At 41.3% G+C, this 15,000-nt stretch overlaps 1 long non-coding RNA gene across 1 annotated transcript in view; it reads left to right on the top strand.

The window, feature by feature from the left end:
• Positions 1 to 11,412: 11,412 nt before the first annotated feature.
• Positions 11,413 to 15,000, top strand: part of LOC128247687 (uncharacterized) — a 14,273-nt gene continuing 10,685 nt past the window's right edge. Inside the window, exon 1 of the long non-coding RNA XR_008264050.1 lies at positions 11,413 to 11,576. This is a non-coding gene — a long non-coding RNA (uncharacterized LOC128247687). The remainder of the gene's footprint in view (positions 11,577 to 15,000) is intronic.

Consider the following 15,000-nt stretch of genomic DNA (forward strand, 5'->3'; position numbering starts at 1 on the left):
ATCACTAGTACTACATACACACACGCACACATGTATGCATGTATATATATATATATATATATATATATATATATATATATATATATATGTGTGTGTGTGTGTGTGTGTGTGTGTGTGTGTGTGTGTGTATGTATGTATGTATGTTGTATGTATGTATGTATATGTATGTATGTATACACATGGGTTGGGACAAAATTGTGGAAACACCTTAAAATTTCAAACAAATTAATTTTAATATGGGGTAGGACCGCCTTTGGCAGTAATTACACCTTGAATTCTATGAGGTATGGACTCTTACAAAGTTTGAATTGTTTCCAAAGGAAATTTTGTCCATTCTTCATCTAAAACAGTCTCCAGTTTTTGTAGTGATGATGGTGGAAGATTTTCGACTCCTTACTTGTTTTTTTTAAAATGCACCATAAATGTTCAATAATATTGAGATCTGGGGACTTTAGTGGCCAGATAAGATGTTCAACTTCACTAGAAAGTTCCTCGTGCCATTCAGTAACAACTTTAGCTGTGTCGATTGGTGCATTATCATCCTGAAAGATTGCGTTTCCTTCCGAAAATAGTTTCGCAACCATAGGATGAATTTGATCCGATAATATGCTTAAATAGTCTTGACTATTAATTCTGCCATGCAGGGAAATCATTGGGGCGGCGGTTTTCCAAGATATAGCCTCCTAGATCATCACAGATCCTCCTCCATATTTAATAGTTGGAAGAAGGCAGTCTGGATCAAATGCTACTGTTAGCTGTCTCCACATGTATACTAGGTCGGTGACTGGAAATAAGGTAAAGGATGACTCTTCTGAGAAAATAACATTTTCCCACTGCTCTAGGGATCAATTCTGTAGGTTTTTACTCCAGTCTAAACATTTTGCAATGTTTGTTTTTGAAAGTAGTTTTCTGATTGCAGCCCTCCCGTGAAATCCGGCAAACAGTTTTTGTGGAAACTGAGTTCTCGAGGTGCTCATTAAGCTCTGCCGTAATTTTGGGAGTTGTACTTTTGTGATCCTTTCTAACAATTCGCGTAAGAGTCCGACGGTCCCTATCTGAAAGTGTCGGTTTTCTTCCGGAGTTTTGAGGAGGAGGTTTTCCCCTCTTTCTCAAAGGTTGTCATTACTTTCAAGACAGTACTTCTTGATACACCAAACATTTCGGCTGTTTTCGTTTTGCTAGCGCCTGCCATACGAACACCAACTATTTGACCTCTTTGAAAGTCTGATAGATCTGTCATTTTAATGAATTTTAATTACCTTTTTCTGATGATATCTGAAAAAAAGACCCAGAAATTTTAGCAAAACATGTTAAGCAACACTAATAATAAATCAAAAACCATAAAAATAAACAAGCTTTTGACGGTTTTATAGATATTTCAAAATCATGATGCTATGATGCTAGGTGTTTCCATTATTTTGTCCAACCCCTGTATATACCTATATATAGGTTGTTCAAAATGTCTCTTCGCAGTGATTTTTTTCTATCCTGCGCATCACCATGGTGCTACTTTAAGAGTTTTCGTTGAACAGATTATTTCGAAGGGAATTTGGCCACGAAGATCACCTGATTTAACACCGCCAGGCTTTTTTTCTGGAGAGCAAGTAAAGAACCAATGTACAAGAATCGCCCGAAAACTATCAAATACTTATTGCGGAGAGACTTTGTGAGCCACACCTGTATATATATTCTGTTATTCTTTTGTTTCAGTCATTTGACTGCGGCCATGCGAGAGCACCGCCTTTTTAACCGAACAAATCGACCCCGGGACTTATTCACTGTAAGCATAGTACATATTCTATCGGTCACTTTTGCCGAACCGCTAGGTTTACGGGCACGTAAACACACCAACATCGGTTGTCAACCGATGGTGGGGGACAAACAGACACACAAACAAACACACACACACACACACACACACACACACGCACACACGCACACACACACACACACACACACACACACACATATATATATGTATATACGACGGACTTCTTTCAGTTTTCGTCTACCAAATCCACTCACAAGGCTTTGGTCGGCTCGAGGCTATAGCAGAAGACACTTGCCTAAGGTGCCACGCATGGGGACTGAAAACCGAAACCATGTGGCTGGTAAACAAGCTACTTACCACATACCCACTCCTTCGCTTATATATATATATATATATATATATATATATATATATAATACAAAAAATATATATGCATGTATACACACATATATGTACATACTTTCATCTACATGTGTATATAGATGCATATCAGGGTACAGGACGTTAGAACAATGAACTACAGACAACGGAACGAACACATAGTAAAACAGAAAGCCACTTGGAATATTCATCAGCTGCCTCTATTCTAACTCGACGTTTCGAAGATAAGGCAGGACGTACTCTAGAATAGTCTCTTCCTGAGTAGTGGATCAACCAACTAAACAGAGGATTCCAAGGTGGCAAACGTAAACCAAGACAGGAAAATTGGACAGTGAAAACAACATAAAAAAGCCGTACGGCCAAACGCGAATCTGATGTAGAACGCTAGTAGTTCGTCTTGCCTTCACAGCGGCTGGAGTGAAAAGAAAGTTGACCACAGGTCACACGAGAGCAGAGAGGATGGTGGAGGGAGGAAGTGGAACAAGGAGGAAGAAACAGGAGTGTATAGCAGTGAAGTAGAATTTAGAATAACAGAAAGAAGCAGAGCGAGACGGGGGGAGATGGGTAAGAAGAAAGATAGATAGGTAGATAGAGGGATAGATAGAAAGATAGAGGAAGACAGATAGATAGATAGATAGATAGATAGATAGATAGATAGATAGATAGATAGATAGATAGATACATTTCCTTTATTAGCCACACAGGGCTCAACGAAGATGGGACAAATACAATGTAGAGCTTTTCTTTTTGGGAGGGGGAAGGAAAAAAAGGGGGGGTCGATCAAAAGGGATCGTAGGAAGGAAAAGGGGGTAGTTCGATCAAAAGGGATCAAAAAAAAAAGGGCGATCAATAGGGATCGTGTATCACACAGTAATGTTCTCGTGTAAAAGAAGGGGAGGACAGTTTAGGTTTGGCCGTGGAAAGAAAAGCCTACGGAAAAGACCACGGTAACCTTGGTCAATATTCTCATTGAAGAAACTATAACAGTAAGTGACTCTGTTTTGCCTTTTTGTTTTCTTTTTTTTTTCTTGGATTTTTTTTTTTTTTTTTTAGTTCATAGGGTTATGCTCAAGATGGCTCCGTCGTTCACACGTGCCATCCTTGCTACATTCACCCATCTTTTTTTGAAGCATTCACTAGACAAGACTTCCCTTTCTACTCTCACCTTCCTCTTCAGGTGATACATGAAGAAGTTGATGAGAGATTGCCCAGAGAGGAAAGTCTTTGTCTCTAGACCTTTCAGACGTGTCCACCATACACATTCTTTCGCCATAGCCACAAGTACGATGAAAATAGCTCTTCCTTCCCGTTTAAAGGAAGGAGGCGCGACAATATTCACGATAGACTCGGCTGATAGACCGACTCGTCCCACACGCGATAGCAGTTGTTCGACGTAAGCCCACAGCTCGGAAATGGTGGGACACTGTACGAATGCGTGCAGAACGGTTTCGTCGCTCTGCCGGCATCTCGGACAGGTCGGCCCCGTGTTTCTCGAGCTATGCCTGTAGAGCTTATCCCGAACGGGTAGTGCTTCTCGATAGCACTGCCAGGCCAAGGATCTCTGGAAGTTGTCCATAGGTCCCGGTCCTTAAACAGGCGGGTCAGGTATTCCTCGTCGACGCCCAGGTTCGCCCCGAGATCGTCGTCGTACCTTCCCTCCACTAATCCACTATAGAATGCGTTAGTTGTGATGCAGTCGCTCAAGGTTGACCCGGGTTGTTGGAGTTGCCGAAGAGCAGCGCGACACTCGCGGTGCCATTTGCCCTTCCTCGGCCTCTTCTTGATCCACGACTGCAGTTCGGTCATGGAGACGAGCTGCGGGAAAGCGCGCCGCACAAACGGCGACCACACCTGTTCACCGTTGTCTACGTAGAGCCGGAGATGTCGCAGTCTCAGCGCGTGTCTGCGCATCATCAACCACGGCATGCCCAGTTCTCCTTTTAACGGGTGTTGGCAGCAAACGGATCGCCTAACCATCGGAACGCTTCCTTTCCACAAGAAGCGGAAGAGGATGCGCTCCAGTTTGGTGATGGTAGGGTCGGGACAAGGAACGACGGTCAGGCGGTAGTAGATGACGGACGCGATGTACGTATTCGCCACCTCCGCCCAACCTTTCAGGGAAAGCTTCCTTTCGGCCCATTGCCGGGCTAGAGTGGCCACCCTTCTCGTTATCTCGTCCCAGTTCTTCTCCGTTTGGAGGTCTGGACCAAACCAGACCCCGAGCAACTCAACCGGACCGTCAGTCCAACGTCCCATGACAGAGGCGCTGCTTGACGGCATGAGCTTGCTTCTCCAGGTGCCGAGCCGCAAGCCCACTGACTTATCCCGGTTGATTTTTGCTCCCGTTACCGTTTCGTAGTCTTTCAGTGTCTCGCCGACAAGCTCGATGTGCTTTTGGCTAGACACTATGACGGTGACGTCGTCCGCGTATGCCGACACGCTCGTCCCGCATCCCAACTCTCGCGGGATGCCCCTCAGCGTCGCCAGCTTCCGCAGTAGTGGCTCGAGAGTCAATACGTACAGGAGCGACCACAGGGGGCATCCCTGACGGACCGAACGTGCAATGTCGAATGGTCTTGATAGGTGCCCATTGACGCGAACTACCGAACGGATGCCCCTGTACAAGGCAGCCATCCAGCCGCGGAAAATGGGACCGAAGCCGGCCGCCATGAGGACAGCCTCCAAGTATTGATGGTCTACCATATCGAAAGCTTTCGATTGATCTAAATTGATCAGGGCCCCACCCATGCCAGGTTCCTTAACTACCCTCTCTATGATGTAGCGCATCAGATGGAGGTTGTCATGGATGCTCCTGCCCGGAACGGCGCACGTTTGCGCCTTGCCGATCAGTGTCTCGATGACAAGCGCCAACCGCTTGGCTAACACCTTGGCCAAAATTTTCATGTCTGCATTGAGCAGAGTGATGGGCCTAAAGTTATCTATGACGTCCCCCTTGTTTGGATCTTTCTTCAGCAGCGTTACGGCTCCTCGGCTCACAAAACCGGGAATGCTCCCGTTCTGCTGCCAGTTGCAGTACACCGCCACCAAGACGTCTCCAAACAAGTCTGGCATACAGTTGTAAAGCTCGTAGGGCAGACCATCCAAACCCGGAGATTTGTCCCTCGAGCATCCCGCCATCGCGTCCCTCACTTCCGCCACCGTGATGGCACCTTCGCAGCACTCCGCCTCTCTTGTTGAGAGTCGTGCAGGCTGTGCAGGTAGGCACTGAAGTCCACCCTGCGTTCTCGCTCGCCACTCGTCCCAAACAGTCGAGTAAAGTGCCGCTGAAAGGCCTCACACATTTTGCCTGGCTCGAGCAGTTCGCGCCCCTGTTCGTCCACCAGAGACCGAATGGTGGCTCTGTTGCCCTGTTGCGCCTCCGCCACCCGAGCCTCTCGCGCGGCTCCAACACCTTCGTTCCTTAGAGCACGCATCCTAGCCCTGACAACGCACCCTTCATGTTTGGCGTTGAAGTGTTGGTCTAGGGCCAACCTCGCTGCCAAAACGTTGGATGCGATGCCACTTCTAATTGCCTCTTCTAGTTTCTTAACTAGTTCACCCTCTACTCTGTTTCTGTCTATGACTAGTGCTTTGCTATACCTAACCGCTTCTGCTTTTATTGCTCTCTTGAGGGCAAACCACCATTTGTTATTGATGATGGCTCCCGTCAAAGCTCTCTTTACTAACGTGCTAATCCGGTCTCTGAAAACTTGTCTCGACGGGAAAGACGCGTTTAGTTTCCAGTAACCGGGGCCCTGCCTATGTGTCTTATCTAAGTCTAGCGTACACGTCACAAGTTTGTGATCCATGTAGCTGACTATGTGAAATTGTGGACACCCTATGCTATCTCTATCTACTCTCCTACACAGTACTCTATCTAGATATGATCTCGACGACCCGATGCGGTTTGTCCATGTCCACATTGGCGCATTCGGATGGTCGAGTCGGTACCTGTCAGACAGTTGAAAGCGTCTGAGCAGGTCTTTGAGGCATTTGCATCCCCGTCTATTCCTATCTCTGCCCACATAGTCTAGACGCGTGTCCAAGGTAGCATTCTAATCCCCCACTAAAAGTAAAGGACGAGACGTTCCTGGGAATACTTCTAGACGTCGAAAGAAATCCGACCTACCTGTTAAAGGTGGTGCGTATACTGATATGAGTCGAAAGGCACACCCATCGCTGCCATCGACATCCAGAACAACCAATCTACCCTCCGGGTCTATGAATACTGTCTTTACTTCGAGATCCAGACTCTTGCGAAAGAGTACCGCCGTGCCACTACCGCCCATTCTCGGCAGACAGGGAGAAAAATAAATGTTAAACTGTCTGCCAAACATGGACGTTAGGGCCCGCGAATCATGGAGTCTGGTCTCGCTTATGGCTATGATTTCTAGTTTGTGTGACTTTATGTCGTTTAGGAGGTACCCTTGTTTCCAAGGAGACCCCAAGCCACGGGCATTTACACAACCAATCTTGAGCATAATTCTAATGTGAGTGTTAGAGTTTTAAGGAGAGTCACTTACCCTTCGAGAGTTTTTGTCTCCTCCTTCGGGTTTTCTTCGAGGAGATCCTTGTACAGTTTTTTCGCCAGATATTTTTGGCATTTGCCAACTGCCTTTGGAAAAATAGATTTTAGTGTGTGGTGCAGGGTTGGTGTAATGTGTAGTATTTTGATGTGTTCTGGCGGTGTTGTGTACGGGTGGTTGCTGGTTTTTATGTCTTCGTTTGTTATGTTTGTTTTTGTGTTGATGTATTCCATCAACTCTGAGTTTTTTGTGTTGATGGCAGTGAGCATTGTGTGTATGCTTACTTTTGGGGTTTTGTTGCTTGTGTTGTTGTGTGTGCTTATGTTGGTGTCTGGAGTGTTTTCAGGAGTTGTGTATCTCCCTGCTTTGTTTGTGTTTGCTTTTCTTTTCTTGCTCCTCTTCCTCCTTCCTTTCTGGGCTATTTGCCAGTCCTCATTACTTTCGTCTTCCGACGAAGGTTCCGAGGAATCGGAAGGGGGCAGGGGCATGTCGTGTGGATCTGTGTTTGTTTGTGAAAGTGGTTGTGTTGTTGGTTTTGTTGTTGTTGGTTGTTGACTTTCTGGTTGTGGTGTATGTGATGTGTAGGAAGTGGGATCAGTTTTTGTATTGTCTTTTGGTTTAACTGTTTCTTTAGTTCTTGTTGTTGTAGGTGTTTTTCCGGATATCTCTATCATGGACGGACGGTAGACACATCGGCTCCGTAAGTTTTGCCTTTTTTGCTTCTAAAAAGTTTGTTTCTCAGTAATATTTTATATACAAAAGCTGTGCAACAACTGACATATTCAGTTGTGCAACTTGTTTGCACGGGAAATCTGCCCTGTGTGGCGAATTCCCCATTTTTGTTAAATTTATTTTCGGCTTTCTTAGCCATTTTATTTTGAGAATGGCGATTCCAAGCCATGTGACGAACGCCGGTCTGTTTGGCCACTCGTACGCAATAACCTTTCCTACCCTGCCTTCCCCACAACTTCACGAAGGAGGGAACAAAGGAAGTAGCACACAAACAGGTGCCAGTGTTAGCATGAACGCTAACACCGCCACTACCATCACCACCAACAACAACAACAACACCGTCTCAAAGGCTATGACCTCAAAGACAAACAACAACACCACCACCACAGCTTCGCCGTCAACTGCTACAACGGACACCTCTGCCACCACTACAAACAGCACCACCACCAACACCACAACCACGAATTTTGCAGAAGCATTGAAGCAAAGAAAAACACTTCTACATTTCACACCGGAGCAGATCAAGCAGACCAAAGCCCTCTTAACAGAAAAGGGTTCAGGCCTACAACTAAACATACCACAAAACACCATAGAGAACACACGAAAGAGAACAATAATATACAAAATCTTAAATGCCAAAACGCGCAGACCAGAGCAAGCACCCCAAGAACTTATTGAAATTTGTTTACGCCCGATTTGGGATTTCCAAAGATATGTAAACTGGTGGAATAAATATGCCACAATCCAAGTTCGCTTCGACAGCGAAGCAAAAGCCGAAGAGCTGTCGACACTCACACTACAGTCGGACAAACTAATACTAATTCCGACCTACCTTGGGCAACGTGTGACCAAAGTTTCAATAAGGAATATCCCTCCTGAAATAGAGGCACAATGGCTTTTATCCGCCATTTGTTACCGTATGGAAGAGGACTTCAACATCCTCGAGTATGCCACTTACCAGGAACTAAAATGGTCCGGAAAAAGGATCGAAGTATTGCTCCAAATCAATGAGAGTCAAGTAAGCAACATCCCACACCATGTTGATATGCCAGACGGCCATATTCTCTATCTAGTGGTAGAAGGCAGGAGGCCTCGCTGCTACCTGTGTGGCAGAGAAGGGCACCTCCGAACTAACTGCCCAACAACAAAGAAAAATCAACAAGAGCAAGAACAACAACCACAAGGAAAGAGTACAAGGAAAAAGGAACCTTTACTACCCACACCACCATCAACACAGAAAACAAGCAATGAGACACACCCAACAACACCAACAAACGAACATAATATAGATAGATAGATAGATAGATAGATAGATAGATAGATAGATAGATAGATAGATAGATAGATAGATAGAGTCACGTCAGAATAATAAAGTACAGTCTTACTTGCAAAATGGACGTGTGCGTTCAATGATGTAATAATACAAAAAATATATATGCATGTATACACACATATATGTATATACTTTCATCTACATGTGTATATAGATACATATCAGGGTACAGGACGTTAGAACAATGAACTACAGACAACGGAACGAACACATAGTAAAACAGAAAGCCACTTGGAATTATTCATCAGCTGCCTCTATTCTAACTCGACGTTTCGAAGATAATATATATATGCAGTGTGCGATGGGTAAATTTTCATTTTAGCGTAATTTAGACGGCAGTTTATTCGCTGCACCCTGTATGTATGGATGCATGCATGCCTGAATGCAAAGGTGCATGAATGTATGTATGTATGACTTCACTTTTTCTAAATTTTGACAGGCCATCATCTTGGTAGCAAGGTTGAGAAGGAAAGGATCCTTGATTTAAACGTCATCCTTTAATATTAAGAGGGACTTAGAGATTTTTATAATCCCAAATGTATCGTGATCATTTGTAGTTTATGAATTAAGGATTTGCATTCTGTCACCAAGATTCCAAGTTCAGATATTGCTCCAGATGGGTTGGTATGTAGCCTGTCTCTCCAATAATAATGGCTATGAAGCTGAAAGTATATGTGTGTATGCATGTATGTATGTATGTATGTATGCATGTATGTATATATATATATATGTATGTGTTTAGTATATATATATTTAATGTATATATATATATTTCTATATATATATATATATATGTCTGTGTGTATGTATCTATGTATACAGTTGTTTCTGTGTATATTTGTCTGGATGTGTGTGTGCGTGTGTAGTTTATGGGGTCTGGAACCTTTAAATATGTATTTGTGTAGTGGTCTATATTTGTGAATGTATGTGTTAATAGCCTGTATGCAGATGTGTGTGCACCAACAGATACAGGAAGTATGAATCAGCGAGAGAAAGAGGGAAAAACAGACAGAGAGAGAGAGAGAGAGAGAGAGAGAGAAGGAAAGAGATAGACACAGACAACTATGTCACTCTTTCTCTCTCTCTTTCTCTGTCTCTGTCTTTGTCTCTCGCTCTCATGTGTGCGCTAAATTTTCATGTAAATCCATGTTTATATATCTCTGTGCATGTGTATGTGTATCTTTGTGGGACTATATATGTCTATGTTCCTCAGTGTGCATATATATTTCTTTGTGAATTTCTGTGTATTACGTGTGCCTATATGTCTGCATTTGTATGTATCTCTGTGTCTGTATGTGTATGTATGGATCTCTGTGTCTCTTCTTTCATGTGCATCTGGATGCATATATGTTTCTGTGTGTACATACGTATATATATCTGAATGTGTCAATATATATGTATGCATATATGTAAGTTAGAACTCGGGACTACGGACGGGTGATTAGAATATTGCAGGAAAGAATCGCAATTCTTCAAGCCGAGCCAACCAACAGGAGACCTAGGGTAAGACCAAGGACGAGTTGATTGGATAATATCCACAGTCTTGGTTTGTGAATCCAACCGGAAAGTGTAATGAAGGTTGCTTCTAATAGGAGCCTATGGAGAAGGTGCCTGAGGACTCTACCAGCACAGCTCTCCCAAGCATATTGGGCAAAGAACATTGAGAGATGGAGATAGATAGATAGATAGATAGATAGATAGATAGATAGATAGATAGATAGATAGATAGATAGATAGATAGGGGGAGCGAGAGAAAGAAAGAGAGACAGACAGTCTGACAAAGAGACAAACAGATACAAAGAGACAAACTGAGATGAAAGAGACGCGAGAGTGTGAGCCTAAAGATCAAATTTTGATTGAACGAAGCTATATCTACATCTGTATTGTTGTAAACAGTTTGTTTCTAGAACAAACCATGAGATCACCTTTCTTCAGGGATGAGGCAGAGAAATTACAGTCAGTAAGTTCTGGGTTCTGACGGCGGTGGTGGTGGTGGTGACGGCGGCGGTGGTGGTGGTAGTAGTGACGGTGGTGGTGGTGGTAGTGGTGACGGCGGAGGTGGTAGTGGTGACATTCGCAGTGGTGGTGGTGGTGGTGGCATTGGTGATGGTGGAGTGGTGGTCGTGGTCGTGATATGGATAGCAGTTGTTTTACTGTCTTGTTTGTTTCTCGCACTGATTAAACATCTTTTAAATAATTTCTTCATTCCATCTCTGACTCCCCCTCTCTCCCCTCTCTCTCCTCTCCCTTTCCTGTCTCTCTCTCTTTCTCACGCGCACACACATATTTCCTTTCTTTCTCCCTCCTTCGTTTCACAGTTCCCCACTTAACATTCACAGTTGAACAAAGACTGGGGGGGGGGCAAATAAATTAACATTTGTTGAATCCGTGTTGAAAACAAGATAGTTTCATTGACACACCGGCTGTTTCTTGTACGACCTCGCTCAGTTTCTAGTTAATGTTCCTCGTTTATCTTCTCTTTTTACACCAAAATTCATAAATAACTCACACACATACACTCATGCACACACACACACACACACATACACATGCAGACTCAGACATGCACGTACCACAAGCACGTACACATACACAAACATACATGCATGCATACAAACATACATACATGTATACATACATGCATATATATATACATATGTATATATAATTATACATATATAATTATGTGTGCGTGTGTGTATATGTGTGTGTGCGTTTGCGTCTGGGTATGTTTGTGTGTGCGCGTGTGTGTATATGTTTATGCATGTGTGTATGAGTGTGTGCGTGTGTGAATGTGTGTAATGTTACTAACCTCGTGCTCTCAATAACAACGGTAAGTATGTTTATCATATTTAAATGTATTGAAATTAGTAATGAAGTATTTTTAAAATCTAGAAAAGTTTATTTTTAAAGAAACACACATACATGCATACATACATTTATATACGTGTGTGTGTGTGTATATACAAATATACACGCACTCATACGTATATATATATATATATATGTAAATATACATATCTATATATACATATATATATCATCATAAATATACAGGGATTAGCATTGAGTTGCTTCTCCAACATACTGAAAATTTAGAAATAGCAGTCAAAGAACTACGGATTCTAAACTACAAACTTTTCTCTAAATGGATGGCGATATTTATGGCACACATAGAACAAAAAACCGGAGGGGAAAGCATAAACAAAACAAGTCTTTAGTTAATCGGATACGATCGTTTCATGGTTAAGAGAATGAAAAATCCCTATTCCGAATCCTCAGTCCGATATTCTGATAAATTTGAAAGTGTCTCTAAAAAAATTCACGGTAATTTCTGGCCATGCGACACCAAAAATCAACGATAAGAAAGGTACTTACGAATTCATCGGCTAGTGAGTTCAGGCATCCCATCTCAAAGAAATCTATTCCATGTGCGTCACAAATAGTCCCGTATGAAAAAAGTCCCGTGTGAAGGGATTACGGTTTAACCACCTAACTTAGAGGTATCAAGTTCTATGTGTGCCATAAATATCGCCATCCATTTAGAGAAAAATTTGTAGTTTAGAATCAGTAGTTCTTTGACTGCTATTTCTAAATTTTCAGTATGTTGGAGAAGCAACTCAATGCTAATCCCTGTATATTTATGATGATAAATGTTTTTACCGATAAAGGTTTTTTCATACTGAACTACTTGGCAAAATTGTTAATTATTAATTCTATTATTAATTGACGATTCCCTGCCCTTATTCTTGTATACGTATACATATATATAGATATAATTTGATTGGAGGCAATACGAGCGGAAACTACAGGGACATGACCTATTATCCAGCAGAATATACGATATATATGCACACTTACTTCGACATTAATAAAACGGCGTAAAGCTCAACATAACAGAAGAAATATTTTTAGATATTTTCGGGCTTATAAAAATATGTATATGTCTATATGCTTGTATCTTATTATGTTGAGCTTTATGCCGCTTTATTAATGTCGAAGTAAGTGTGCATAGGTCATGTCCCTCTAGTTTTCTGATCGTATTATCTCCACTCAAATTATAAATTGGAACTTAGCTCAACTTGAGCACTTCGATTCTAGCCTGTCTACGAGTATTGTTAATTAATAACAATATCTATAAAATAATATAATTTATATATATACATACACACACACACACACACATTCGAAGCACTGCTAGAATGTTAAAACTTAGTGCGCATGCACAGCAAATTTCAAGGTCAACCTTTGCCAAGCGGCTTTACTCTGTGTGCTTTAGCTTCGTTACAATGGCAACAGTCCGAATACTTATTGATCAGACCTCATATATATATATATATATATATATATATATATATATATATTTAGAACAATACTATGCTGACGAGCGAAGTCTAGATTCATTCTAGTAATCGCGAAATCGGACGATACATAGTTAAGATTTTTTTAAATGAAAGTTGGTCGTCTTCTGTTTGGTTGTTTTTCCTCGCATTCGGTACTAAATGTGGTTATTTTGAGAAGTCCAGCGTGTGGCATTATTATTATTTTTTCTAGTAATGCCCTTTATATAAATATAAACGAATAATTATATTCTTGGGAATAGGAAATTTCCCTTATGAATCTTTTTACACACTGGCTTCTTGATAAAATTCTTGTAAAAGAGTTTTATCCCCTTTTGAATTTATTAATCAAATATATACACGGAATATATTCAATGCTGAATTTTATTCCTGTCTCCGCGTGCACCCAAAAGCAACTCGGAAGTATTCCCGCTTCTATGATGAAGATATATACAGATAAACTTCATTCCGTTTACACTATCGGATACATAGGGTGTTCGTTTTTGGTGAGGTGAGAATTCAGTTTATTGGTATATATATTTAGAACAATACTATGCTGACGAGCGAAGTCTAGATTCATTCTAGTAATCGCGAAATCGGACGATACATAGTTAAGTTTTTTTAAATGAAAGTTGGTCGTCTTCTGTTTGGTTGTTTTTCCTCGCATTCGGTACTAAATGTGGTTATTTTGAGAAGTCCAGCGTGTGGCATTATTATTATTTTTTCCAGTAATGCCCTTTATATAAATATATATATATATATATATATATATATATATATATATATATATATATGTATGTATATATATATATATATATATATATATAGAGAGAGAGATATATATATATATATATATATATATATATATATATATATATATATATATATAAGCAATGTTAATTCTCTAAATGAAGTATTAACAGTAACTGCACGATAAAGTGTAGTATATTGCCACTTAAGTGTGGCTGACCCCTAGGGGTGGATGTTACTGTTGCTTTTAGCCCCAGGAGGACATCTCCTCCAGCTGGCTTATCGACACACTACTGTGTCCTGTTTGCCAAGGGGTCAGCCACACTTAAGTGGCAATATACTACACTTTATCGTGCAGTTACTGTTAATACTTCATTTAGAGAATTAACATTGCTTGTTTTCACCTTTTCGATATCAGAGAAGAATTTCACTGGAAAAGTAGATATAAGATTGCCAAGATTTTATCTCTCTCATCAAGGATCAGTGGCTATCGAACGCCGACGAAGGGAAATAACCCTGAAACCCGGGTCCGTTCGTGCTACAGATCATGATGGGAGGGATAACTTCCCTTGGCAAACAGGACACAGTAGTGTGTCGATAAGCCAGCTGGAGGAGATGTCCTCCTGGGGCTAAAAGCAACAGTAACATCCACCCCTAGGGGTCAGCCACACTTAAGTGGCAATATACTACACTTTATATATATATATATATATATATATATATATATATATATATATATATATATATATATATATATATATATATATATATATATATATATATATATATATATATATATATATATATATATATATATATATATATATATATATATATATATATATATACATATATATGAGGCTGTGTGGTGAGAATCTTGCTTCCCAGCCACTTAGTTCTTGGTTCAGTCCCAGGTGTCTTCTACTATAGCCTCGGGCCGACCAAAGCCTTGTGAGTGGATTTAGTAGATGTAAACTGTGTGTGTGCGTGTGTGTGTGTGTGTGTGTGTGTGTGTGTGTGTTTGTCCCCCATCCCGCCATCACTTGACAGCCGATGCTAGTAAGTTTATGTTCCCGTAACTTAGCGGTTCGGCAAATAGGGCGATAGAATAAGTACTATGCTTACAAAGAATAAGTCCTGGGGGTCGATTTCTTCGACTAAAACCCT

Source organism: Octopus bimaculoides, chromosome 4 (assembly GCF_046866305.1).
Source record: "Octopus bimaculoides isolate indiv1 chromosome 4, ASM4686630v1, whole genome shotgun sequence".
Taxonomy (NCBI): Eukaryota; Metazoa; Mollusca; class Cephalopoda; order Octopoda; family Octopodidae; genus Octopus; species Octopus bimaculoides.